Source organism: Bos indicus, chromosome 13 (genome assembly GCF_029378745.1).
Source record: "Bos indicus isolate NIAB-ARS_2022 breed Sahiwal x Tharparkar chromosome 13, NIAB-ARS_B.indTharparkar_mat_pri_1.0, whole genome shotgun sequence".
In the NCBI taxonomy this organism is placed as follows: domain Eukaryota; kingdom Metazoa; phylum Chordata; class Mammalia; order Artiodactyla; family Bovidae; genus Bos; species Bos indicus.
In genome coordinates this window covers 25,643,891-25,671,754 of record NC_091772.1, presented here as the reverse complement: position 1 = coordinate 25,671,754, position 27,864 = coordinate 25,643,891, and the positions used below count along the sequence as shown (strand labels likewise).

At 40.9% G+C, this 27,864-nt stretch overlaps 1 long non-coding RNA gene across 1 annotated transcript; it reads left to right on the top strand.

Annotated features, from left to right (window-relative positions):
- Positions 1–133: 133 nt before the first annotated feature.
- Positions 134–27,453, top strand: LOC109568091 (uncharacterized). The gene is made up of 4 exons (XR_002182199.2): positions 134–1,622; positions 1,717–2,245; positions 2,504–2,591; positions 20,408–27,453. It is a non-coding gene; the product is annotated as an uncharacterized lncRNA (long non-coding RNA).
- Positions 27,454–27,864: the final 411 nt, after the last annotated feature.

The following is a 27,864-nucleotide window of genomic DNA, read 5'->3' as shown; positions in this document are numbered from 1 at the left end:
AAACCACTTTTTCACTCTCCTCTTTCACTTTCATCAAGAGGCTTTTGAGTTCCTCTTCACTTTCTGCCATAAGGGTGGTGTCATCTGCATATCTGAGGTGATTGATATTTCTCCCGGCAATCTTGATTCCTGCTTGTGCTTCATCCAGCATGACATTTTGCATGATGTACTCTGCATAGAAGTTAAATAAGCAGGGTGACAGTATACAGCCTTGATGTACTCCTTTCCCAATTTGGAACCAGTCTGTTGTTCCATGTCCAGTTCTAACTGTTGCTTTTTGATCTGCATACAGTTTTCTCAGGAGGCAGGTCAGGTGGTCCGGTATTCCCATCTCTTGAAGAATTATCCACAGTTTGTTGTGATCCACACAGTCAAAGGCTTTGGCGTAGTCAATAAAGCAGAAGAAGATGTTTTTCTGGAACGCTTTAGTTTTTTTGATGATTCAACAGATGTTGGCAATTTGTAATGCTAACACATTACAGTGAGCATATAATGAAGTTCAAGGTCCACTGGAAGTTGAATCTTCTGCCATCTTGGACTTAGTTGGTTCTAACCAGCTTTTGTCATAATGTCGATGGCTAGGTCATTCTCTTAAAGATTGTGCCCAGCCCCCTTCTCTCCTGTTTCTGTTAGCCTGGGAAGTCTAGTGCCGATAGTCTCTTGCCCTCTCTGACGTTTTGTCCACTCCAGAGGTCCCTGCCAGGAAGTGGTTCTTCCCTAGGGCTCTGGGACCCATGTCTTCCCAACACTGACAGTAAATCCTCCACCACTATGCATGGCAGGAGAGACCTTCACAGTTCTGGTAGCTCCCTGTTTCCCAGTACTTCTGGTGTCTTTTCACAGGTGTGCTCTACACCAGCCATGCCCAGGAACTGCCTGCAGCTCTCTGTGTCTGCCATGATCTCACATGCTTTGCAGCTTAGCTTTTGCTGTCCTTTCTGTGTAGACTCTCCGCCCACGCCCTCCTCCCAAATTAAATTAGCTGTTGTTCATTCTTAAGCTTAAGCTCACTCGTTGCCTCATTGAAGAAGTTTTATTCTGTCTGCCTCCAGACACGCTGTGCTACCTGCATGGACACAGCATGGCACCCAGCCTATTGCATTGCAGTAGCCTGAGTACAGGTCTCTTTTGCACTGCTTGTCTCAAAGCAATTTGCTTTTCACCTGTGTCATGAGCTCCTGCCTGAAACACAGCCGTGCCCAGTGTAGATTGATGTCAACTTCTTCTTAACTGCAGCCCTGTCTCTTAGCCTTCCTCTTCCCTCTGTCCTCTCCCAACTGCCCTTGCCCTCTGCACTTGACTCCTTGGCAGCACTGTCCACATTTGAGCCATTTGCGTTATTAATGTGACTACCGGGTGACCACAGACTTGAATGAATTACATGTTCCCTCTCCCTGCCTTCTAATTACAGAACCAGGAAGGGATCTCAGTGGTCAATCAGTCCAACCTCCCATTTTTAGCACAGGAGCTACTCTACGGATGGTTCTTCAGTCTTTGCTAAAATAACTCCTCAGGCTTTTATAGTACACGGATATAATGGCAGCATCATGAAAAACACCAGCAAGTAGGGTGTATATTACCAAGGAGACATCCTGGCATGCAGAAGCTGATTCACTCCATGGGTGAGAACAGAGCAGTCCTGAACCAATAGGGGCAGAGAAAAAAAAGGGGGGGCATTCTATTTTTTTTTTTAAGCAAAGCTTATTTTTCTTTCAGATTATGGACCAGGTGAGAAGGATGCTTGACTACCTTAATCTTGTGGGCTATGGCCTGTGGGCTGGTTTTGGCTGGGGTTCTACAGGTGGAACGGCTACAGCCTTCTGCTCAGTCTGCGAGGAGCCTTTGTTATCTCCGCAGCGAGTTTTGGACTCTGACAGTTTTTGAAGAAGAAAAAAAGAGGCAAGGACAGTGGCTCTTTGTGTCTCTCAAAGGCAGCACTGTTTCTGTGGGCTGGCACAGCCCACGGACAACGTGCTGCCCTTCATGCGGGATTGTTTTACTGCCCCGACGCATGGACTGCCCGGTGCCAGCCTTCATGTAGGAGAGAAAGGCTGGATGCCCCCTGCGATGCCAGGACAACTCACAGAGCAGCAAATGGAGATCACTTTCTGATGGTGACTGTCAACAATCCCTCCTCATCCTCTCTTCGCGTCCCTGGGGAGCAAGTTTCAGGGCGTGCTTCCTGTTACCTGACTCACTTCAGGCTCCTGTCGCCTAGAGGTCAATGGTGGTCTTGACCTTAGAAGTGAGTTTCTAAAGAGCTCTCTCACGTTTCCTCTGTTTAGATTCATTGTCAAAAGTTGAAAGTCAGTGACCAGCTCTATCTTTGGAAATGCTTACCATTTTATTTTAAATTGAAGTATCGTTGATTTACAATATCAGTTCAGGTGTACAACATAGTGACTCAATACTTTTATAGATGATACTCTATTAAAAGTTGTTTTAGGGAGTACTTAATCTCTTGGTGCAATCGGAACCCTTCATCCGTTGATATATTTAACAGGCATTTTTGAAGACCAGCTCTGTGCCACCCACTGCACCCGGTGCTGAGATACCAAGAGAAAACATTCCAGTCTTCACAGAGCTTCTAGGTAAGTGACAGTTCACTAGGATAAGTAACAAAGGGGGACTGTGTACCCCGGAGCACAGAGGAGGGTTCATGGAACACGGCCAGCGGGAGTCACAGGGGCCTCCTGAAGTAGGCGGGTAACCGCGTCGTCATAGTGGAAACACACAAGTCAGCCAGGGGCTGGCGATGATGAGGGGCGTACAGCATTGGGAAGACAGAGAGAGCACACAGCGCATTTAGGGAACTGAACTTAATTTAAAATGGTTGGGGTGGGCGGTGGCAGGAGACATTGATGAAAAAAGAGATTTTGAAAACAAGCCTTGGGTGCCCTTTGGATTTTAGATCTTATTCTAGAGGTAACTGGGAGCTTTTGAAAGATTTTTGTGGATGATCCTGGTCAGGGACACGGTACAGACCTTGAGTCTGGACAATAAATGATCCCATGCAGAAGGCGACTCATTGCGAGGGGGCTATGCCTGCCCAAGGAACACTGCTGCCACAAGAGACATAAATGCAAGTTTCAGAAAGCTGGGATGTGTCCTTTGTGCCCACTAGACTGTGTGGTTTTTGAGTTCCTTTTATTCCTGGACTTCTAAAACTTGGCTTAATAAAAAGTAATACGTGCTCAACAAGTTTGTTCAATGAATGAATGAATGAATGATTCTGCCTTCTGGGAGACAAGGGACCAAGTGTCATCTTTCTTTCATGTGATTCATATCAGATTTTCTGATACTTGAAGACCACTATTCCTTTTAGTCAGTTCAGTTGCTCAGTCGTGTCCAACTCTCGGCGACCCCATGAAATGGAGCACACCAGGATTCCCTGTCCATCACCAGCTCCCAGAAATTGCTCAAACTCATGTCCATCGAGTCGGTGATCCAACCATCTCATCCTCTGTCGTCCCCTTCTCCTCCTGCCTTCAGTCTTTCTCAGCATCAGGGTCTTTTCCAATGAGTCAGTTCTTTGCATCAGGTGGCCAAAGTATTAAAGCTTTAGTTTCAGCATCAGTCCTTCCAATGAATATTCAGGACTGATTTCCTTTAGAATTGACTGGTTGGATTTCCTTGCAGTCCAAGGGACTCTCAAGAGTCTTCTCCAGCACCACAGTTCAAAAGCATCAATTCTTCAGCGCTCAGCTTTCTTTATGGTCCAACCCTCACATCCATCCATGACCACTGGAAATTCCTTTAAGTCTTGCATTTTCAGGTTCCACACCCTGCACTCCTCCAACTGTCCTTCATGTGATGTGGTTCTTCCCCTACCTCATGTGTCCTTGTTCTCATTTGTCATTGTCCCTCTGGTTAAAATGTGCTTCTGAGAAGTAAATCCAAACACCCAGGTAAACTCTGGCCTCAGGAAAGGTTCTCAGGGACTCTTCGTCTGATTGCTTTTCACCTGGTTATTTTGGCAATCACTTAACCCTGATGACTCGGATCCTGCTTGTACTAAATTAAAATCCTGAAATCTTTCCCATATGTTCTATTTTCAAATCATAACTCCTTCTACAAAGATGAAACAAATTTTAAAATATGGCCCCTATTTGGGATATATGACTTACATCGCTTAATGTAGTGTAGGGTTATACCTTTAACTTTTTGAAAACACAGCCTGTTTTCTTGGATCCACTGTTGCAGCCTACTAAAGCTATGTTAGCTATATCTTCCAGTCTGATATCATCTATCTCCAAACATGATCGGTGACAATCGGTGTTCAATGTCCTAAATCAAACCACCAGGAGAAATGTTTCACAGGCTGGATCCCTGGGGCATACCAACTAGAAACTTCCCTCAAGTCAGGATTTTCAGACTGAGGTCGTGATCCTTTAGTGAAACAATGTAGTGGGTTGAAGTCAGCATTTTTAAAAAAGTATAGAAAAGAACCTGTCAGAGTTATTGTGTGTTGTTGTTCAGTCTCTTAGTCGTGTCCGATTCTATGTGACCCCATGGACTACCCCAGGGTAGACAGGGTAGACAGGCTACCCTGTCCTTCACTATCTCCCAGAGTTTACTCAGACTCATGTATATTCAGTTGGTGATGCCATCCAACCATCTCATCCTCTGTCGCCCCCTTCTCCTTCTGCCCTCAGTCTTTCCCAGCATCAGGGTCTTTTCTAATGAGTCAGTTATTCTCATCAGTTGGCCAAAGTACTGGAGCTTCAGCTTCAGCACCAGTCCAGTGAATATTCAGGATTGATTTCCTTTAGGATTTAATGGTTTCCTTTAGGTTTATTATTCAGGGTTGATTTCCTTTAGGATTTAATGGTTGGAACTCCTTGCAGTCCAAGGGACTTTCAAGAGTCTTCTCCAGCATCACAATTCAAAAGCACCTATTCTTTGGTACTCAGCCTTCTTTATGGTCCAGCTCTCAAACCCATACATGACTATTGGAAAAACCATAGTTTTAACTATACGGACCTTTATCGGCAAAGTAGTGTCTCAGCTTTTTAATATGCTATCTAGGTTTGTCATAGCTTTTCTTCCAAGGAGCAAGCATCTTTAATTTTGTGTAATTTTAATTTCCATGTATGGAGTAAAGACAAGTTAGATTTTGTGAAACTGTGTCTCAGTCATACATATATACACGTATATTATATTAAGGTCTATATAGCACAGTCACAGATGCAAATAATACTGTCCCATGAATCACATAATTAAATTGGAGGATAAATACTGTGCTATCTCTTAGTTCAGTTCAGTTCAGTCGCTCAGTTGTATCCAACTCTTTGCAACCCCATGAATTGCAGCACGCCAGGCCTCCCTGCGGAGAAGGCAATGGCACCCCACTCCAGTACTCTTGCCTGGAAAATCCCATGGACGGAGGAGCCTGGTAGGCTGCAGTCCATGAGGTCGCTAAAGGTCGGACATGACTGAGCGACTTCACTTTCACTTTTCACTTTCATGCATTGGAGAAGGCAATGGCAACCCACTCCAGTATTCTTGCCTGGAGGATCCCAGGAAAGGAGGAGCCTAGTGGGCTGCCGTCTATGGCAGAGTCGGACACGACTGAAGCAACTTAGCAGAAGCAGGCCTCCCTGTCCATCACCAACTCCCAGAGATCACCCAAACTCACGTTCATCAAGTCGGTGATGCCATCCAGCCGTCTCATCCTCTGTTGTCCTCTTCTCCTCCTGGCCGCAATCCCTCCCAGCATCAGAGTCTTTTCCAATGAGTCAACTCTTCACATGAGGTGGCCAAAGTATTGGAGTTTCAGCTTTAGCATCATTCCTTCCAAAGAAATCCCAGGGCTGATCTCCTTCAGAATGGACTGGTTGGATCTCCTTGCAGTCCAAGGGACTCTCAAGAGTCTTCTCCAACACCACAGTTCAAAAGCATCAATTCTTCGGTGCTCAGCTTTCTCCACAGTCCAACTCTTACATCCATACATGATTACTGGAAAAACCATAGCCTTGACTAGATGGACCTTTGTTGGCAAAGTAATGTCACTGCTTTTGAATATGCTATCTAGGTTGGTCATAACTTTCCTTCCAAGGAGTAAGCGTGTTTTAATTTCATGGCTGCAAAAACATAGTAAATAGATTAACATAGAAATGAGCTGAAAGTCCCATTGTCACTCTTGTAATTCTTGACTTTTTAAAAAAATTTTAATTTTTATTAGAGTTGCTTTGCAATGTTGTTTCTACTGTGTAGCAATGTGAATCAGTTATACATATACATATATTCCCTCTTTTTTAGATTTCTTTCCTATTTAGGTCACTGCAGAGAACTGAGCAGAGAACTGTACAACAGGTTCTCATTAGTTGTCTATTTTATATGTAGTGTATATATGTCAATCCCAATCTTTCAGTTCATTCCTCTCTCCCTCCCCACCTTGAGATCCAAAAGTTTGTTCTCAGCATCTGTGTCTCTATTGCTGCTTTGCAAATAGGTTCATCTGTACCATTTTTCTAAATTCCACATATAAGTGATAATATATGATATTTGTTTTCCTCTTTCTGACTTACTCCACTCTGTATGACAGTCTCCTAGACAGCATAATAAAAAGCAGAGACATTTTGCTGACAAAGATCCATCTAGTCAAAGCTATGGGTTTTCCAGTGGTCACGTATGGATGTGAGAGTTGGACTATAGGGAAAGCTAAGCGCCGAAGAAGTGATGCTTTTGAAATGTGAGGTTGAAGAAGACTCTTGAGAGTCCCTTGGACTGCAAGGAGATCCAACCAGTCAATCCTAAAGGAAATGAGTCCTGCATATTCATTGGAAGGACTGATGCTGAAGCTGAAATTCCAATACTTTGGCCACCTGATGCAAAGAACTGACTCATTGGAAAAGACCCTGTTGCTGGGAAGGATTGAAGGTGGGAAGAGAGGGGGACTTCAGAGGATGAGATGGTTGGATAGCATCACTGACTCGATAGACATGAGTTTGAGCAAGCTCCAGGAGTTGGTGATGGACAGGAAGCCTGGTGTGCTGCAGTCCATGGGGTCGCAAAGAGTTGGACACGACTGAACAACTGAACTGAACTGATGATAGTCTCTATGTCTATCCATAATTCTTGGCTTTTTGAAATGAAAACTTGCATTGTTTGACAAAGAGACAACTACTTTCCTTTGAAAAGTGTTCTTGAAGCAGCAATCTAGCATTTTCCAGGGTTTCTGCAATATTTCAGGCCCACTGTGAGAATACTGGGCCTCCAATCCCAGTCCGAGAGGCTCAGATCCAGTTTGTTTTGTATGCCATGGTGCTGCCTGAGATTTTATCTGGGCTCCCAGTGAGGGTGAAGGTTTCCTCTGGGTTAAAAAATTTAAAAAGTGAAACAAAGACCATGCTTCCTAATAAATTCATTAGAAAATGTCTTTGACTTGCTAACTGAGCATACGGAGAATATATGGTACTAGCAGACCAGTCTAGTTTTGCCTGAAATGTTGGGACCATTTGTCACAACTACTTGTATCCTTCTGTTCTACCTACATGATACATTTTCTAGATTCTAATGTTAATATATTGATTAGCAGTAAACGTGCAAGTTATTCTTTTGAAGACAGCAAATACCTTCCTATTGTTGGTATTCTCCTTACATGTTGGACTGTTGTTATTCTGGTTGTTGGACTCACCTTGCATGTAATAGTCCTTGTCTACAACCAGTTTTTCTTCCATCAAATATGATGTGATACAAACTTAGAGAATGAATTTGTGGTTGCCAGGGGATACGGTTCGGGGGAGGGGGCAGTTAGGGAGTTTGGGATGGACATGTACACACTGCTGTATTTATAATGGATAACCACAGTATCCTACTTATAACACAGAGAACTCTGCTCAATATTATGTGGCAGCCTGGATGGGAGGGGAATTTGGGGGAGACTGGATACACGTATATGTATGGCTGAGCATCTTCATTGTTGACCTGACAACATTGTTAATCAGCTATACCCCAATACAAAGTAAAAAAGTAAAAAAAAAAAAAAAACTGCACAAAAAAGTGATGTGATAGCCATTAAAACTGTTCACAAATATTATGATCTCCTTGCTCCAGGCAAGCATATGATAGAATTGCACTTCACTATATTGAAATTAGTCATGACCATGTGACTGGCTTTGGCCAATGAAATGAAAGGGACATGTGTCACTTGTAGGCGGAGGCATTTCATTGCCGGGGTAGGTATTGTCGAACTTTAACCCCCTTCCCACATTGATTAGGCAAGTCTGGTGACATGGATGAGCACATCTGCCTTGCAAACCCACGTCAGACATGGAGCAGAGTGAAAAATAAGCCGTTATTGTCTTGGACACCTGAGATTTAGGATTTATTTGTAACTGGAACAAAAACTAGCCCATTCTAATGTGTGTAAAAATACACTTACTTTCCTGTAAACTGTATCTATTTTTTGTTTTCACTTGTGTCTTCGTTTCTATAGTGATAAATCTTGATTATTCTTCTTAGAACTCCTCACTGTTTATTGAACTGTAATAATTTGCTCTTCTGATTTTCCAGTGTTTTTTCTTTCCTGTGAAAGAGTCATATTGCAAGAATCTTTCTTGAATGAGTATCAATAATGGGGCAGTTGGAAGTTGTACTTTTTTCATTATATTTGGCAAAGAAAAAATATACTTCTTTTTAAAGGAGCTCCACCCTTCAGCTGCAACGCATTACTGTCTACCTAAATGCTCTTAACTAGCCAGAAAGCAAATGTTTCCCATTACAAATGACATTTATCAGTTAGTCTCAGGAATAGGACTTCTTCAAAATTGATCTCGCTTGGAAGTAACCATTATGACTCACTACTGGATCTCTCATTGCTTTCAAAGTGAAAAAATGCAATGGAGGATGTGATTAACATTGACCTATTGCATCCTTCATATGTGTATATCAACCATCACATTTATTTTTCCAATTGGACGTTTTTTTGGCTATCACTATTCAGATATCCTCCTGAATATACCTGGTAGCCTGTGCATTAGTCCTTTACATTTTAAAGTTTTTCATATAACCTTCATTATTATATTTCTAGAATCTGTTATTTCATTTTGTGCTGTTGCCCATGAATTGAATTATGGGCAACATATGCTGTTGCCCATATAGTGTTTAAAAAAAATGTTTGAGCCAGTATCATTCACACTTTAAGCTTGATCGAGGGGACCTCCCTGAAAGTCCAGTGGTCAAGACTTTGTGCTTCCACTGCCAGAGGCATGGGTTCGATCCCTGGTGGGAGAGCAAAGATCCCGCATGCTTCATGGCACGGCCAAGAAATAAATATTTTAAATACGTTTGAAATATCGAATGTCCCCAACTTCCCATTGGATTATATTCTAGAAACTTACAGTCTCCTTTTTGGAGCTCGGATGACACTTCCCAGAGATTATTCTGAAATTCATCATTAGTTTCCACTCTAGTCACTCAAAGTCAATTTAACCCCTAATTGACAAAGGTACACATTTATTTGGAGAAAAAGTTTGTTCCTCTAAACTTTCTGTTTTAAAAATATTTATTTATGTATCTGGCTGCACCGTGTCTTAATTGCGGCATGCTGAATCTTTAGTTGCAGAATACGAACTCTTAGTTGTGGCGTGTGGGATCTAACTTCCTGACCAGGGATCGAACCCAGACTTCCTACTTTGGAAGCACAGTGTCTTAGTCCCTGGACCACCAGGGAAGCCCCTCCCCTAAATTTTCTTATGAGAAGGGAAGAAACGTGGCAGCCCTAGGGACACGTTTTTCCTTTTTTTACAGCCATGGATAAGAAAGTCTTTGCAAATCAGATATTTCCTTCAAAACACTTGTACTTAATTTCATACAGTAGCTTAAAAGATACAGATCTTAAAGCTCAGATCAGATCATTTGCTCAGTCGTGTCCAACTCTTTGCGACCCCATGAATCACAGCACGCCAGGCCTCCCTGTCCATCACCAACTCCCGGAGTTCACTCAGACTCACGTCCATCGAGTCAGTGATGCCATCCAGCCATCTCATCCTCTGTCGTCCCCTTCTCCTCCTGCCCCCAATCCCTCCTAGCATTAGAGTCTTTTCCAATGAGTCAACTCTTCGCATGAGGTGGCCAAAGTATTGGAGTTTCAGCTTTAGCATCATTCCTTCCAAAGAAATCCCAGGGCTGATCTCCTTCAGAATGGACTGGTTGGATCTCCTTGCAGTCCAAGGGACTCTCAAGAGTCTTCTCCAACACCACAGTTCAAAAGCATCAATTCTTCGGCGATCAGCCTTCTTCACAGTCCAACTCTCACATCCATACATGACCACAGGAAAAACCATAGCCTTGACTAGACGAACCTTTGTTGGCAAAGTAATGTCTCTGCTTTTGAATATGCTATCTAGGTTGGTCATAACCTTCCTTCCAAGGAGTAAGCGTCTTTTAATTTCATGGCTGCAGTCACCATCTGTAGTGATTTTGGAGCCCAAAAAATAAAGTCTGACACTGTTTCCACTGTTTCCCCATCTATTTCCCATGAAGTGGTGGTACTGGATGCCATGATCTTCGTTTTCTGAATGTTGATCTTAAAGCTATAGAAGCAATATAATGCAAAATTAACTCATGTGGAACGCTCACCTTCTCATTCACATCTTCCTGCCATAAAATATTGATCACAATCTGATAGGAATAGGAATCTAATAATAATTTTTAATGGGGTAATTCAGCTGCAAAATCAGAGAGAAGAATTGGAATGACTTTGAACCGTCTAAGCTTGGAGGTGTGGGGCTTATTTAGTAATAAATTGTGGGTGGGCTGTGTTCTGTCATCTTGACCCATAGATGAGCTATTATTAAATATTGCTGAATATTAAATCAGCAGGGATTTTGGTTTTAGACTTTGTTTGCTCCATTTTGAAAGCAAAAAAAGGGTAACCCTTCAACAAGAGAGGGAACAGGAAAATCTGTGATCCGGTAAGGGATTTATGTTCTAATTCTGCCTTTGACCATAATAATACAGTACTAAAAACTCCAAAAAAGTTTTTTTTTTAAGATATAGAGAAAGAGATCCAAACAGTGTTGAATTTTGAAATATTTCCCTTGATAGCTCAGTTGGCAAAGAATCCACCTGCAATGCAGGAGACCCTGGTTTGATTCCTGGATCAGGAAGATCCCCAAGGGATAGGCTACCCACTCCAGTATCCTTGGGCTTCAGCTGGTAAAGAATCCACTTTCAGTGTGGGAGACCTGGGTTCTATCCCTGGGTTGGGTAGATCCCCAGGAGAAGGGAAAGGCTACCCAATCCAGTATTCTGGCCTAGAGAATTCCACGGACTGTGTAGTCAGTCCATGGGGTCGCAAAGAGTTGGACATGACTGAGCAACTTTCACTTTCACTTCACTTTCAAACAACTATGCTTCAAACATTCAATAACCTTGACAGCCAAAGTCTTTAATCACTTCTTAAAGAGTGAATCTAGAGACAGCCTTGAGATTAAAAGGTCTTGAGAAGCTTATCTTATTGTAAAAGATGGAGTTTTCCATAAATCACCAGTATTAACTTGTTTGCTAAGGTGAATAGAGAATTCTAGGAAGTTTGAAAAATATAGAAAATTGTGAAATCAAATAAAGTATACTGTAGGCTTTCCTGGTGGCTCAGCAGTAAAGAATCCACCTGCCAATGCAGGAGATGGCAGGTTCGATCTCTGGGTCTGGAAGATCCCCTGGAGGGGGAAATGACAACTCAGTCTAGTATTCTTGCCTGAGAAATCCTATGGACAGAGGAGCCTGGCGGGCTACAGTCCATGGGGTTGCAAAAGAGTCAAACATGATTTAGTGACTAAACAACAATAAGGAAATACATATGGCCCTGAATTTCAAGCCAGGACGTCTTGGTTTTAATTTCTCTCCTATACTAACTTTCTGGTCACTTTGATGACTGATACTTAATTTAACCCTCTGCAACTATTAATATATCTCCTTGGATGACTTGTTCTCTAAGCCTTTTCCAACTTCAGTATCTCAGTAACCTGTCACTAGTCTACTCAGATAGAGGTGTTTCTAGATACTAAGGGCGTGGGAGTGGCATTTGGTCATCAGTGTCCCCCTTGAGCAATGGTGGTGGTAGCAGATACAGCTGCCATTCACTGACATTTACTCTGGGCAAGATTCTATGCTGAATCCTTTACAGGTATTATCTCACTTAATCCTCAAAATATTGTTAGAGAGTTTGTGTATTTTGTCCAAGTCTCCCCAGCTATAAAATGTCCAATATGGAAAGAAGTAATACACGTTGATCTTTTTATCATCTGCTCATAAATTAGCTGCTGTAGCAGCAGCTTTAAAGGGACATATAAATCTAATATATCCAATTTTACTGGAAATCAGATGTCTGTGTGTACTGGCAACAGATTTTAGTTTAGGTAACATTTGGATCTATTTGTGGGTGTTATTTATGTGCACTGAGTACACTTACAAAATCATACAATGTTAGAACTATCAGAGGTCTTAAAGACATCTAGTGATGTGGTGTCCAAAATAGTAGCCACTGTGGTGGTTTAGTCGCTAAGTTGTGTCCGACTCTTGCAACCCTGTGGACTGTAGCCTGCCAGGCTCCTGACTATGGGATTCTCCAGGCAAGAATACTGGAGTGGGTTGCCATTTCCTAATCTGGGGGATAGCTGTATTGAAATTTTAATTTTAACTAATTAGATTGAAAACTTAGTTCCTCAGTCACCACCTGCAACTCAGTAGACACATGTAGCGACCATATTGATCAGCACGTTTATGAAATATGTTCATTGTCACAGAAATCTCTATTGGAAATTTCCAGTGACTACATTGTAATTCAACCCCTTTGTAGCTATCAGGATGCTTTTGGTTGCAAGTAGAAGAAACCTCGGCCCAAAATGACTTAACCAAAGAGTGAGAGTGGGGAGTTTATTGGTTCATGTAACTGGATAATCCACGACTTGACTCAGGGTTCTTAAGGCCAGGTAGGCACCTACTCCTGTTATCTGTTTCTTTGTTATGTCTACCCTCCCCTCCACCCAGTGACTCAGTTTGTCTTAAGGCCAGATCCATTCACTGTAACAATAGCTCTAGTTATTCCAGACCTTTCCATCAGAGGAAGAATCTGGTGAGAGGAGAGGGAGTAGTGAGAAGAGTGAGGGAAATAACTTCTCTAAAGATTTACACTCTGTATAGACATGTCTCACTGGTCCAGAATTGATGATCTTTGTCCCTAAGTAATCCTTATGGCCAGAAAGATAGAATGTTCTGGGTTTAAGCCAATCAGGCCCATGCCTGGATTAATTCCACTGTAATTGCTATAATTTCATGACTAATTTATAACAGATTCACAAAGAGACTACCCGCCCCCCCCCCCCTAAAAAAAAAAATCTCAGAGTACTTTAAGCAGAAGAAAAGAATAAATTTTGGTGAGTTGCTTCCCAAATATCCACAGTACCTTCATTTTTACTGCGTCTCCAAAATTATGTATGCGTTGGTTCAGTGGCTAAGATTCCATGTTCGCAATGTAGGGGGCCTTGGTTTGACCCCTGGTTAGAGAACTAGATCCTGCAACTTAAAAGGATCCTGTATGCCCCAGCTGATACCTGGCACAGTCAAACAAATATATTTTTAAAAAAACGTTTCTCTTGCGTTCCTTATAATACAAGTCCACACAGTTGAGGTTTCTGCATCTAAATATTTTCTAAAGCTCTTTGACACCCTAGAGGGTGTTACTTAGGGTGAAGGGTACTAGGTTCACTTACAATGGAAGGAAAAGTTACCCATAATCAATTACATTTCTTTCAATTCTTTGCTCTTAGTTTTTAGTCAGTAGAAAATCTGGACCTTATATTTTTAGATTTCTGAAGTTTATATAAATGTAGAAAAGAGGAATGCCCCAGCCTGCTTCTTCCCCAAATATAAATATACAAGAGAAGAATCCACACAAATCTGTTTACAATTTAGGACAACAAGAAGAAAATAGAAAAAGTCATGGTGATGAGTCCAGAATGTCCAAGCCAGTTTTCAAGCAGCTGGCCTTTGAGTTACTAAGTGTGTTTATTTTTTCCATTCTCTCCTAAAACCATAGTTGTTACAAAATCCCAGAAACAGAACTGCCCTGAATCTACAGCACTGCTTTATTCCATCAAACCCCCGTCACCAAACCATGATTAAATGGGTGTGAAGAATAAAATAGCCCAAGATTCCTAAAATGTCACATATTTGCAGTTTGACCAAAATGGAACCCAGCCTCTAGGCTTGTCTCATTACTTTTTGAAAGAGGGAAAAGTGAATATCCACGGAGATGCTCTTAAAATTATCTTTATTTTCTTCTGACAAATCATACCAATTCATAACGAAATTGTAGTGCTAGTCAGAGAGGTCAGCATACCCACCAGATGGAGCCTCTCAAAGAAGGATAAAAATACCCAAAACTCTGGTGTGAGCTTTACACGCTGGGGCACTAGTTAGACAGCTTACACCTATCTTTCAGAATATGCCCACACCTTCATTAGCTCATGATAAAGAACTCTGTCTCACTTAGACTGGCTGCCTTCCATGATATCAAGCCTTTGGGACAATACCTGCAACTCTTTTCTAAAGCGTGAACTAAATGAACCAGCCCCTTTGGCCTCTTAATGACTATTGATCGTGATGGGGTCAGTTCTTCCTGTCTGTAAGTGCCCATTATAGAAATCAGCAGATCCAAACTTATAGTCACAGATTCCAACAACAGATTCTGCAGGTTGGACAGTTATTTTCTTATTTGTTTATCTGCTTATCTGTTTCAGAAATTTTGGAAGATGACAACAGCACATGTTATCATCTCATATTAGCTTCTTTTTGAAAAAAAAATTTTATTCATTTGGCTGTGCTGGGTCTTTAGTTGCAACACATGGGCTCTTTGATCTTCACTGTGGTACGTGGGATCTTTACTTGCAGTATGCAGACTCTTAGTTCCAACATATGGGATCTAGTTCCCTACCCAGGAATTGAACCCAGGCCCCCTGCATTGGGAGTGCTGAGTCTCAGCCACTGTACCACCAGGAAGTCCCCAAGTTAACATCTTAAGACAGAAACCAAGCCTATCACCTTAACTATCTCCTATGAGTTTCTTTCTTAAGGTTAAAAAAATGAAAGGTAACTTAGTAAACCAGAATTCTTTGAGACTTATCTCCACCCAACGCCACACACCTTTGTCTTTCCAGACGGATGTTTAATAACATTGAGACAATAAGCTCAGTGCTGCTCTGGGCCTTATGGTACTATAATAAAGTGGGTTTTTATGTTCTTATATGACTTTTCAGATAATAACTATAAGTCACTAATTAGATGAAGTAAGTAAATACCTACCTGAGTCCTTCATCAGGTTTAAACCTAAGGAAACTTACAGAATTGATGAGAAAAATTTGACCTTTCCCTTTAGTTGGTATTCTCTGCTCCAACAGAAAAAGAAATCCCCTAATATTTATATACCTGTGTTATTTCAAGAGACAACACCCTGTGATGGTAAATAAGGATTCTGAGCCTTCACTCCTTCTAACTTATTGACAAAAGCGAATATCAATCTTTAAAAAATTTTTTTAATTTATTTTTGGCTGCTCTGGGGCTTCATTGCTGTGCAAGGGCTTTCTCTAGCTGCAGTGCACAGGCTCCTCATTGGAGTGGCTTCTTTGTTGAGGGGCACAGGCTCTAGAGCACAGGCTCAGTAGTGGTGGTTGTTGGGTTTAGTTGCCCCCAAGGCATGTGGGATCTTCCCGGACCAGGGACTGAACCCATGTCTCCTGCATTGACAGGCAGATTTTTAACCACTGAACCACCAGCAAAATCCTAAAATCAGTCTTTATATTAGCAGGATCCAAATGTTTTTACAGGTTTCCTAGGGAAATAGGCAATAATGAGATGAATTAAAATGACTATAGGTCTGAGAACAAATACATTTTTCTGAAGAATCTTAGAAAGGATAGGTTGCAGTGTGGTGTTAGAGGAGGTGTCAGGGATGACATTGGGGTAAAATCCAGTTGTGAGGCCTCCTGTCTGTGTGCCTTGAGAAAACCACTTGAACCCTCTGAGATTCTGCTGCTTCATCTACACAGTGGGGGTAATAATGCCCCCATTCTTTGCCTTAATGGATTATTCATTAGAATACATGTATTGTTATCTTGAAGTTTATTCATGATTTAATGATCAAAGCCAATGGCCCTTTCTGTCTTTACATTACTCAAGTTCCCCACATATTCAGTTAGGTGGCCTCAAACTCACTGCTTTCATAATGTACAACTATGTTACATTAGTTTCATAACATTATAGTTACATTAGTTTCTCAAGTTTAGAAAACTTTATATATCCATATCTTTTGTTGACTTTCTCCTGCCTGTGAAAGTTAATACTCCAGAGATTATCTCTTTGGGCTTCTCCTCTTCCTCCTTCTCCTCTCTCTCTCTAGAATTTCATTGTTCCCTAGGGCTAAGTTTCCCCTTTAGAAGATGATTCTTATGTCTATGTCCCTAATCCACAGCTCTCTTCTGGGATCCACAGTGTTTCCAATTGCATGATCAATAGATCCACTTAAACAGCTCATAGATAATTAACACTCAAGATTGACAGCTACCCCCTCAATCCAGCTCTTCCTATTAGATTGCCATTTCTATAAATGGTGCCTAATTCCCCACTCTCAAAATATCAGGTATATAAATGACTCCCCTATTCCTTCTCCTCCTTGCTTTTCATGTTTTGTTGGTTTGTCCTCTACAAAATGCTTTGTGTGTATTTCCTTCCAAATTCTGTGATGTCACTGTGGTTCAGGCTTACCTTGCCTCCTGTTTAAACTATTCCAGTAGCTTCTCCTCATCCTTGCCTCTTTCTAATTCGTTCACTACATGCTGCCAGAAAAATCTCCCTAAATCATTCTCCTAAAGCACATACTTTTAAAGACTCTGATTGGATATGAAGTCAAATTCAGACTTCTTATCCTGGTTGCATTTATTCATTCAGTGAATATTCATTGTTAAATGCTGGAAATACAACAGTGAGAAAAACAAGCATGATTCCTGTTCTTGCTGAATTTTCAGCCTAGTAGGAAAGACAAACATTGCATGAAAAGGCAAACAAAAAGTTGATTAGAATTGTTAGCACTTGATGCAAGAGAAATTAAGCTTATTTCAAATGACTTCACCTGGTTGGGAGGATCCATGAAGGCTCTCACACAAAAGTTTTATGTTTATATATCATATATGTAGGGCTTTCCCGGTGGCTCAGCATAAAGAATCCTCCTGCAATGCAGGAGACACAGGAAATATGGGTTCAATCCTGGATCAGGAAGATCCCCTTGAGGAGGGCATGGCAACCCACTCCAGTATTCTTGCCTGGGGAATCCCATGGACAGAGGAGTCTGGGAGTCTACAGTCTGTAGGGTCAAAAAGAGTCAGACACGACTGAAGTGATTTAGCATGCAGGCAAGGAAATACCTAGTGTTTCTTCCCTTAGTGATTGCTACTATCCAGAATTGCTCTGGTTATTCTTGTCATGTGAAATAAGAAAATGAAATCAATACAAATATCAGGAAGAAGAAGAAACAGAAGCTCTTAGAGCTAAGGAGAGAAGCAACTGAGCATACACACACGCATCATATATGTTGTTGTTGTGTGTTCAGTCCCTCACTCGTGTCTGACTCTGCGACCTTGTGGACTATAACCCACCAAGCTCCTCTGTCAGTGGGATTTTTCAGGCGAGAATACTGGAGTGGGCTACCATTTCCTCCTCCAAGGGATCTTCCAGACCCAGGGATCAAACCTTTGTCTCCTGCATTTCCTGCGTTGGCAGGCAAGTTCTTTACCACTAGCGCCACCTGGGAAGCCCCTCATATATGTAGAGACTTGTTTTTTCAAATCGTCTACTCATAATCCAGCTTTCATTCAAATTGCACAACTTGGAATCCTTGCTTATGCCTTCTTCTGTGCTTTGTTCACGCTGAAGCTTTTATCTACAGTATATTCTGTGTGTCTTTCAAGTCCCACTCCTCCATGTAGCTTTGTTAGTAATTTGTCCATTCATCTGTGATTTTTTGTTCCCTTAATCCAATGATCCAATGATCTTGTTAAAACTGTACTTTTTTGGAAATCAAGACAGAAAAAAATCAGTTGCATGTCCAGGTATTAGAAACAAGCAAATGGAAGACGAATGTGTAAGAATCCATTTGAAATAGCATCAAAAATGATAAAACTTCTGCTTCCAGCCCAGTTTTACGCTACCAGCTGAAACAACCAAACAACAACCAGAAAATTGATAAATAAATCAGTAAAGCAGCCCAGACAAAACAGAGGAAGCAATGACTGAAGACACTGAGCAACAGGCAAAGGACAGGGATTGCTCAGAAGCAAAAAGTAAACGAGGGGTGTGCCATGGCTGCTGACCAAGGTGTATGAGCTTGAGAGGTTGAGAGCTTTTTGACTTCAGCACACACAGAGAGAAAACCAGGCAAAACCCAGTTGACTTCCTGAACTGAGAAGATGGCACTGAGGGTCCAGAGACCCCATGGGAACTAGAATATTCAGGACAGAGGAATAGAGAAGAAAATTTTGCAGAAAAAGAGAAATCCACATGCCTGCAGAAGGTCCCTAGCACATATGCAGCCAAGAATTGATCAGTGGGTGTCTGTGAGGGAACTACTTGAAAGTGAACTTGGGTTAGTTGTAAATGTTAATTAAGACCAGTCAAAAATTGGAAATAACCCAAAGATCCGTCAACAGTTGAAAGGACAGATTGTGGCATATTCATAGAATGCAGTATATTCGTACTCAACCATCCCGACCAATCTCTAAAGCAGGATGTGGAGTGAAAGAAGACAGTCACAAAAATGTAAGAACCGTGTCTTTGTAAACAGGAAGTTAAAGAACAGGCAAAATGGATCCATGGTGATGGGAGTCAGAACAGTAATTGCCCCTGGGTGTTGAGGCTTAACTGGAAGAGATGAGAGAACTTTCTGGACTGATGGAAATGTTCATTGTCTTGATTGGGGTGGTGGTTTCATGGGCTTATACGTTTGTCAAAATTTATCAAAATGTGTGGTTCAGATTTCTGCACTTCACATGCATCTTGCTTTAAAAATTAGACAAATATTAACCTTGTCAGGTAATTAGCAGATGGATGATGAGTGATTGCTTATAAAGCTTGTGTTTCTGAATATTTAATTTTTTTAAGGAGGCTTTAAATTTCTACTCTGTCAAGTCACCAAATATATGACATCTATTCAGACTGAAAATGCATCTGTTTTTACAAATTGTATAAAAATTTCAAGCCTTTACTTCATCAAAGAGTTAAAATGTTTAAGAAGTAAAAAAAAAAAAAACAAAACCAGAAAAGTGCTGAACCATGTCTGTAAAACGTGTTACTGGAACGGAGATGAGATAGAATGGACTTCAATAAATGAAACTCCACTATAACAAAGATAGAGAATAATGAAGAAAGGGAAGAACAATTAAAAATTACAAGAATAATTAAGTGCCATAGGACAAATGCAGTAGAAGTCGTGACTGTGAGTAACCAACAAACCAGGATCCATGTAGAGGAACCTAAGTCAGTAAACATGCATTAGAGCTGGGAGCCCTGCCGTGACCTTGGTCCTGCTCTCATACCACACATACCTCTCATTCCACGGGACACAAATATGCCTTTCATATTAGAAAGAAGACTCTTTCCTATATGCTCGGCCTTTCCAAGGGCCGTCAATAAGCCCAGGGACAGATGTTTGGACCGAAGCTTACTTGGGTTTCCTAAAACCTTTATTTCTTCCCAGACAACTCAGTCTTATTCTCTGAAAGTTTATTCACTGAACTCATTAAGTGCTTTATTTGAGAATGAGATTTTAACATGTGTTTTCAAGAAAATACATAGTTTGAGAAATTATGTTCATATAATTAATAATTGTAAAGATCTAGAATGGGGGTGGCATGCTGGTGACAGCCACTTTTTTTGTTTAAACAGAATCTTGGGGTTATGAGACCAAGGACACATAAGTTTATTTTTTATTATTTTTGGCCGAGCAGCATGTGGGATCTTAGTTCCCCGACCAGAGATCGAACCCGTGCCCCCTGCATTGGAAGCACAGAGTCTTAACCACTGGACCTGCCAGGAAGGTCCTGGCAGCCACTTTCTTGTGATTTGCTCACTCCATTGTCTCTGTTCAGCTGTAAACAACAGGAGGGCAGGAACTATTTTACTCCTCTCTGTGTCTTCCTCAGAGCCTTGAACATGACTGGAGGTTAAGCAGTGCTTTCTCAATTAAAATTAAGCAAATTGGCTTTCACATTTCCTCTCCATTTCCAGGCACTCCAGAGTTCCTCGGGCACAAGTTCTTCTAGTCTGCATCTTCATTGCTCTCTTTAGTGTGTTTTGATACTGAATACTTTTTATTCATTCGTGCATCTCATTGATTTCTTCCCTCTTTCCCAAGGAGCTCAGCAGCTAAATAGAGAAACTGTCTCCGTGCGTGGGATGAGTCCTGTTTTCTCTATGATTTCCTCCAAAAGAAAGAGCAATAAATAAAGCAAGGCAAACATGAGCTGTGTCAACAGAGCAAAACACCTGCGGGACAACTCAAAGCTGACAAAGACTCATGCAACTTTTTAATGGCTTGTCCTCAATCCAGCAGTAAGATTTTCCTGACAGTAACTCTCTCCCTGCCAAAGAGAGCAGGACCCTTGAATCTGATGGAGAAATTGACTATAAGACTGTACTGTGGTTTCTGGGGACGCTGGAAAAAATTTGTGATTGCAATCTTGGTCACAGAAAGCTGTTGTACATAGATTAGCATATGAGACAGAAAATGATTCTTGTGATAGCAGCCAAAACATCTAAAATATATACAGGATATACAGTCTGCAAAGCAGTTTTACACAGATTATAGCCCCTCCTCCCCCAACACATACACACACACACTCTAAACCAAGGGGGTGGATGTAATTTTGTTTGTTGTACAGATAAGAAATGGACTCTGAGCAATGGAAGTATTAGTCACAAAATCACGTTCCTCCTTCATATTTCTGACTCCTATACATTAACCATCTGATTCCATTTATGAAATGTGTAGTCTTATTGACCTGTAGTAAAGCCATTCCTTAGCTTTGATACAATATCATATAATTTGTCAAGGTGGTGGTCCAGTGATTACGACTTGGCCTTCCAAAGCAGAGGGTTGGGGAGCTATGACCCCCTCTGCCTTGAAAACATGAAATAAATGTTTTTCAAAACATGAAATAGAAGCAGTATTGTAACAAACTCAGTGAAGATTTTAAAAATGGTTCACATTTAAAAAAGTCTCAAAAAAATAAAATTCATTCAGGTGACTTCTGAGTTAAAAAAATATAAAATTTCTCCCAATGGCCCATTAAAATAACTATGAAACTACAGAATTAGAAAAGTTATCCTAAAGGAAAATTAATATAGTTATACAACTTATTAGAATCTGGGGTGAATCTTGACCAACAGAAAAGTAGATTTGACAAACATTATTGGAAAATATAATAAACACTTGTCCTGTGCCAAGCATGGTGCAAGGTACTGGGAATGTATTTTTGAGTAAATACAATTGCAGTCACCCTTACAGAGTTCACAGTCTAGCTCTGCTGACTCTAATCTCTCGGACATAGATTCATAGTGTATCTGAATTGCCTGAAAAGAGGTAGGAATATGCTTTTTACAATCCCAGTGATTCTTGCACTCAGACACCCTGTATCTGTAGCAATTGAAATATTGGGTAGATGGTACTTAGTCTGCAGTTCCTGATCTATCTCAATACCAGAGCACTGATTCATTCTTCTTGCTCCTCATGGCACTCTCCATTCCTCCCTACCCCGTCTTTCTATATTTTTGCATTCGCTGAGAAGTAGGTATATAAAGAGGGCTTCCCAGGTGGCACAGTGGTAAAAGACTGCACCTGCCAATTCAGGAGATGCAAAAGAACCAGGTTCAATCTCTGGGTCGGGAAGATCCCCTGGAATAGAAAATGGCAACCCACTCTAATATTCTTGCCTGGAAAATCCCATGGACAGAGGAGCCTGGCGGGCTACAGGTCATGGGGTCACAAAGAGTCGGACACGACTGAGCACAAAGCACACAGGTGTATAAAGCCCTTAGCATAGCTCTTGAGTCCTAGTAAGTTCCCATGAATATTAGCCATTGTCACTGTCATTTTTATTTTTATGACTCAGCGGTGATTATTGTTCCAGAGAGTGATGGCACAGAATGCAGGGCTCAGGAGAACTGGTGGTAGTAAATCGCAGGTGTAGACTCCACGTGTCATGTTCCAAAGGCAGAGGGGCAAGATCGGAGAATGCCAGTTAGAAACAGTACCAATGCAATGTATATAGAAAGAGATTTTTTCACAAGGAATTGAATCACCCAATTTTGAAGAGTGAGAAGTCCCAGGAGCTGCAGTGGGCAAGCTGAAGACTCAGGAGAACTGATCACGTTGTTCAAGTCTAAAGCTGGCAGGTTTGAAGAGCCAGTATTTCACCTTGAGTTCAGAGGCAGAGAAAAAAAGCAATGCCCCAGTTGGAAGGCAGTCAGGCAAAAGGAGTTCCTTCTCCCTCAGCCTTTTTGCTCTTCTATGCTTTCAACTGGTTGGATAAGGCCCATCCACATTGGGGCAGGTAATCCACTTTATTCAGTCTGCTGTTGTTCAGTCGCTAAGTCAGGTCCAGTTCTTTGCAACCCCAAAAACTACAGCATGCTGGGCTTCCCTGTCCTTCACCATCTCCTGGAACTTGCTCAAACTCATGTCCATTGAGTCAGTGATGCCATCCAAGCATCTTGTCCTCTGTCATCCCCTTCTGTTACTCAGTCTACTCATTTACATATTAATCCTATCCAGAAACCCTCACAGACACACCCAGAATTATGTTTGATCAAATATCTGGGCACCCCTTGGCCCAGTCAAGTTGACACAAAAATTAACCTTTACAGGTACCTAGTAAGGATATTAATTTTTCAATGATTCCATAATTTTGAAGTGCAAGGGGTGAGATGTCACAAGTAGAATCACAACAATTGAAAAGACCCTAAAAACTGGAAAGTGGACAAGTAGAATTTTAACCTGCTCTCAAATGGTAGATTTGAGAAGGGAACTTCAGCTTCCCACAAATATACAGAGAGGGACCAGGACAGTCCACATTTCTGTCTGTTGACAAAAAGTGCGAGCAGATCTTATTGAAGAATGAGGAGCAGAAGAAAAATAAGGGTCTATAAAATATGGTATAAAGCTAGAGGAAGAGAATAATCTCCACAAAGTTTTGAAGAATTTCAGGAATCTCTTTGCCTTCCTCCACAAAGTGCAGGAAAATGCGATCTCGGTGAATGAAAGCAGAATGACAAAGAGGGAAGAAAAAGTCTGAAAGATGACAGGATGAAATAAAAAGGCAAAGTAAGGTTTAAAAAGCAAAGTGAGTAAAATAAGAATTCAAAAAAAAAAAAAAAGACAGCACAGGTAAGATAAAATTGCTTTTCATTTATGAGGAAAACATACTGACTTTTCTGAATATGCAAGGGCTAAGGAAATACCCAGTGTTTCTTCCCTTAGTAGTTGCTACTATCCAGAATTGCTCTGGTTGTTCTAGTCATCATGTGAAATAAGAAAATTAAATCAATATAAATATCAGAAAGAAGAGGAAAGAGAAGCTCTTAGAGCTATGGAGAAAGTTCAGTAAGTTGGTTGGTTATAAAATAAATATGCAAATTGATTATTTTTCTGTATACCAATAAATGGTTTGAAAATCTATAATCATAAATCACTATAAAGTATAAATACCCAAGAATAAGCATAATAAGGGCTTCCCAGGTGGCGCAGTGGAAAACAGTCTGCCTGTCAATACAGGAGACTCAAGTTCCATCCCTGGGTTGGGAATTTCCCCTGGAGTAGGAAATGGCAACCCATTCCAGTGTACTTGCCTGGAAAATCCCATGGACAGAGGAGCCTGGTGGGCTACAGTCCATGGGGTCGCAAAGAGTCAGATATGACTGTGCACACATGCACACAAGCATATTAAGAAATAGGAATGACATGAAAAAAAGCTAAAACTTCACTGAGGGTAATACAGGAAGACAACTGAAGAGAATACCGATGTTCATTAATAGGAAAATGCATTATTCTATTCTTACATGCTAAAAGTGAATTCTTTCCAAATTAATTTACCCATTTAATACGATTTGATTAAAATCTTAATAGGATTTCTTGAGATGACTCATCAAACAAGAATAGCCAAGAGACAAATTAGAAGAATATTACTGAAGAAAGAGGCTTACTTTACCAGATTATCACTAATGGTAAACGATGGTGAACAAGGTACACGATGGGTTTTCAGCTCTGATCTTGTTCTGCCATCCTGGCTCAGCTTTCCGCCTGCTGGTGCACCTGAAATCTAGCGGGAACTTGGAAGTCAACACGTCCAAAGCCCCCCTCCCAAAATAGCTCTCAAATTATCAGTTGAATCTGAGTCGTGTGGATTCAGACTGTCCAATACTTCTGTTTCCACTATGACTGTCCTGATCAGGTTCTTACCTCCTTATACCTAGGCTTACTGCCGCAGTCCTTGCTCAGATTTCTGACTCTATTCTCTTCTCTGTATGTGGGCTCCATCCAGTATTTCCTCTGCCAACCATTGATTAGCTCCTGTGATATCACTCAGTTCCATGCCTCAAAATTTTTAGTGAACTCCCCCCCCACCAGCCCCCACCATTTATCTACTATATAGATTCTGCTCTTTAGATTAATTTCATTAAAGGTTCTGGACTTTTCAGTCCTTACCTGTCTTCTCAGCTTTCTCTCTCATGAACCTTCTTCCTGCCAACTATGGTCCAGTCAACCTGAACTGCTCACTGGGCCCTGAGGATGCACCCTACTTTGCTATTTTTGTGATTGTACTAATTCTAAAATGCCCTTTCTTCCAATTCTGCATGTCCCAGTTTTACCCCTTTTAATCTCATTTCACTTCTAATTGATTCCCTAGACCTTGGGGTTTTCCTGTATGTCCTTTGGTACCTCGTGTTCTACCTCAAAGCGTGATTATTTCTAGAAAAGTTTTAATCTATTCTACCAGAATATAAATTCCCTACAGAACATTGCTTATTCATCTGTGTGTGTACACGTCCTCCATCACAATGCCTGACAAAGAGTAAATGATCATGTTATATGTTGAAGTCATTAATTCATGGACATGCCTACAATTGACCCAAATAATTGAAAGCTTAACAAGTATTTTCCCTGGTGACTCAGACCATAAAGAATTTGTCTGCAATGTGAGAGACCCAAATTTGATCCCTGGGTTGGGGCAATCCTCTGGAGAAGGGAACCGCAACCCACTCTAGTATTCTTGCCTAGAGAATTCCATGGACCGAGGAGCCTGGCGAGCTACAGTCCATGGGTTCTCTGAGTGACTAACACAACAAGAATTTAGTTAAGGGAAAATGAGTGACATATACTGAGCTGTCTTCAAGAAACTCTAGAAATAGAACATGAAAACACTAATAGCTTTTGATCATTGTGTGGTTTTCCAGGAATGTTTTTGTTTTTTTACAATATCAGTCCTTCTTTATATTTTCAACCTTCTCTAATTTTTTCATTTCTTGACTTTTCAGAATGAACATAAAGAAACCTAGTTTTTCTTATTCAGCCATTTCATTCCATTGGCATAGACAAGGAGATAAATTAAACAGATATCTATGAAGGTGATTCAACTAAGATTTTATTGTCCCTTAGTCTTCATGTCAGGCAATCTTGATACACCCAGGAAAGGTCATTTTAAAAAGGAAAAATAGTTTGTCATCAAAATAGTTCTCTGTAATATTAAAAAACCAGATGAGTGTGATGCAAATATTAAAATTTTGTGAAATCATATAATCAATTTTATAAAAGGCATTTTGCTGTTGTTCAGTCGCTCAGTTGTGTCCAACTCTTTGTGACCCCATGGACTGCAGCACGCCAGGTTTCCCTGTCCTTCACCACCTCCTGGAGCCTGCTCCAATTCCTGTCCATTGAGTCAATGATGCCATCCAACCATCCTGTCCTCTGTCGTCACCTTCTCCTGCCTTCAATCTTTCCCAGCATCAGGGTCTTTTCTAATGAGTTGGCTCATAAAAGGCATATGAGTTCTATTTAATAGAAATAATTGACCATATTACTTGAAGTGCTTTGCCTTAATTAAATCCTCAAAATAAGATGAGCGTTATTCCCATTTTGCAGATTGGAAAATTGAGGAAAGAGTGGTTGACCAAGTTTGCAAAGCCAGGATTCAATTTAGCTAGGATTTGGACCTTGGCCATGTGAGAGCAGAACTTGATGCCTTAACTGCTGTTCTATTTTGACTCACCATAAAAGATAATGGAGCATTTTCCTTCTTGTTGCTGCTAAATACAACTGAAAACCTGGACAGTATATAGAAAACAAACATAAGAAGACTACATGACAAGATATTCTGTGTCAGTAGACATTAGGGAAATGCAAATTAAAACCACAATGAGCTCTTACTACACACTTATCAGAATGGCTACAATAAAAAATAATGATAACACCAAATGCTGGCAAAGATGTGAAGAAACTTGATCACTCACACATTGCTGGAGGGAATGCCAAGTGGTAGAGTCACCCTGGAAAACACTTTGGCAGTTTCTTAAAGAAAAACCAAAACCCTGTAATTAGCATTTGACTCAGCAATTGCACCCATGGGTATTTATCCCAGAGAAATGAAAACTTAAGTTCATGCAAAAACCTGTACACAAATATTTTTACTGCTGCTTGATCCGTGTAACAGCCCCAAACTGGAAAGAACCCAGATGTCTTTCCTCACATGCATAGTAAGACAGACTGAGAGATGGCCACATCATGGAGAACTACTCAGTAATCACAAGGAACAAACTGCTGATACACACGACAACATGGATGAATCACCAGAGAATTATGTTGAGTGAAAAAAGGTGACCCCAATAGGTTGCAGACTGTGTGATTCCATTTATACAACATTCTTGAGATGACAAAATTATAGAAATGGAGGACACTGTAACTGCCAAGAGTTAAGAAGAGGTGTGGAGTGGGAGAGATACGTGGATTGCAGAACAAGACAGCCAATTCTTGGTTGCAGAACGGATGATGTTACTGTGATTACCTCAAGACACACATCCCCTTAAGTGATGGTAAAAACATATTATGGAGACCATTTTCCCCTCACCAAGTGATGGTAAAAACATAGAGACCGTTTCCCCTCACCCACCTACCTACGTTAATGCTTCCTGTTCCCACCTTGATCGTGTACCTATCAAGTCTTTCATACATTTTAAAGCAGTTTCAGTTTTAAAGCTTCAATGTTTACTTCGAATTCCCATTAATTGGATTTATATACTGTTCTCCAGGAGACTAAGAAGTAAAGCTTTATGTTTTTATTAAAGTCTTTGAAGTGTTGGGGTTTATTTTGTTTCTTAAAATAATAGAATCAAATCTTAGCTTAAAAAATCTTTTCTATGGAAATAAGGAAGAAGGGAAAAAAATCCCTTTGGAAAGGATGAATACTCTTCTATACCACTCAGAAAATCAAAGCTATTTTGATAAGTTTTAATTGCCGCCTCACCCTACTTGTTTCACTTTAATTTGAAACCAGAATAACTTTCTGTTGCATTGCCAGATGGCTAGTGATTTCATGGTGACATCGCCCACAAGTGCTTTCATGAAGTCTCACATTTCTGGGCTAAATCAGAACTTCTGAAATGCCTTCTGCTCTGGAATAAAAGAGCGCAGAGATGGGAAGCTTTACACACTTTTTGAAGAGTCAAGCTTCTGCAGACTTCTGTGATGTAACCATTCTCTTTTCCTCTACTTGCAACCAGAGCAGTGGGTACCAGTCTTGGCTGTAGGATGCAATCACCTAA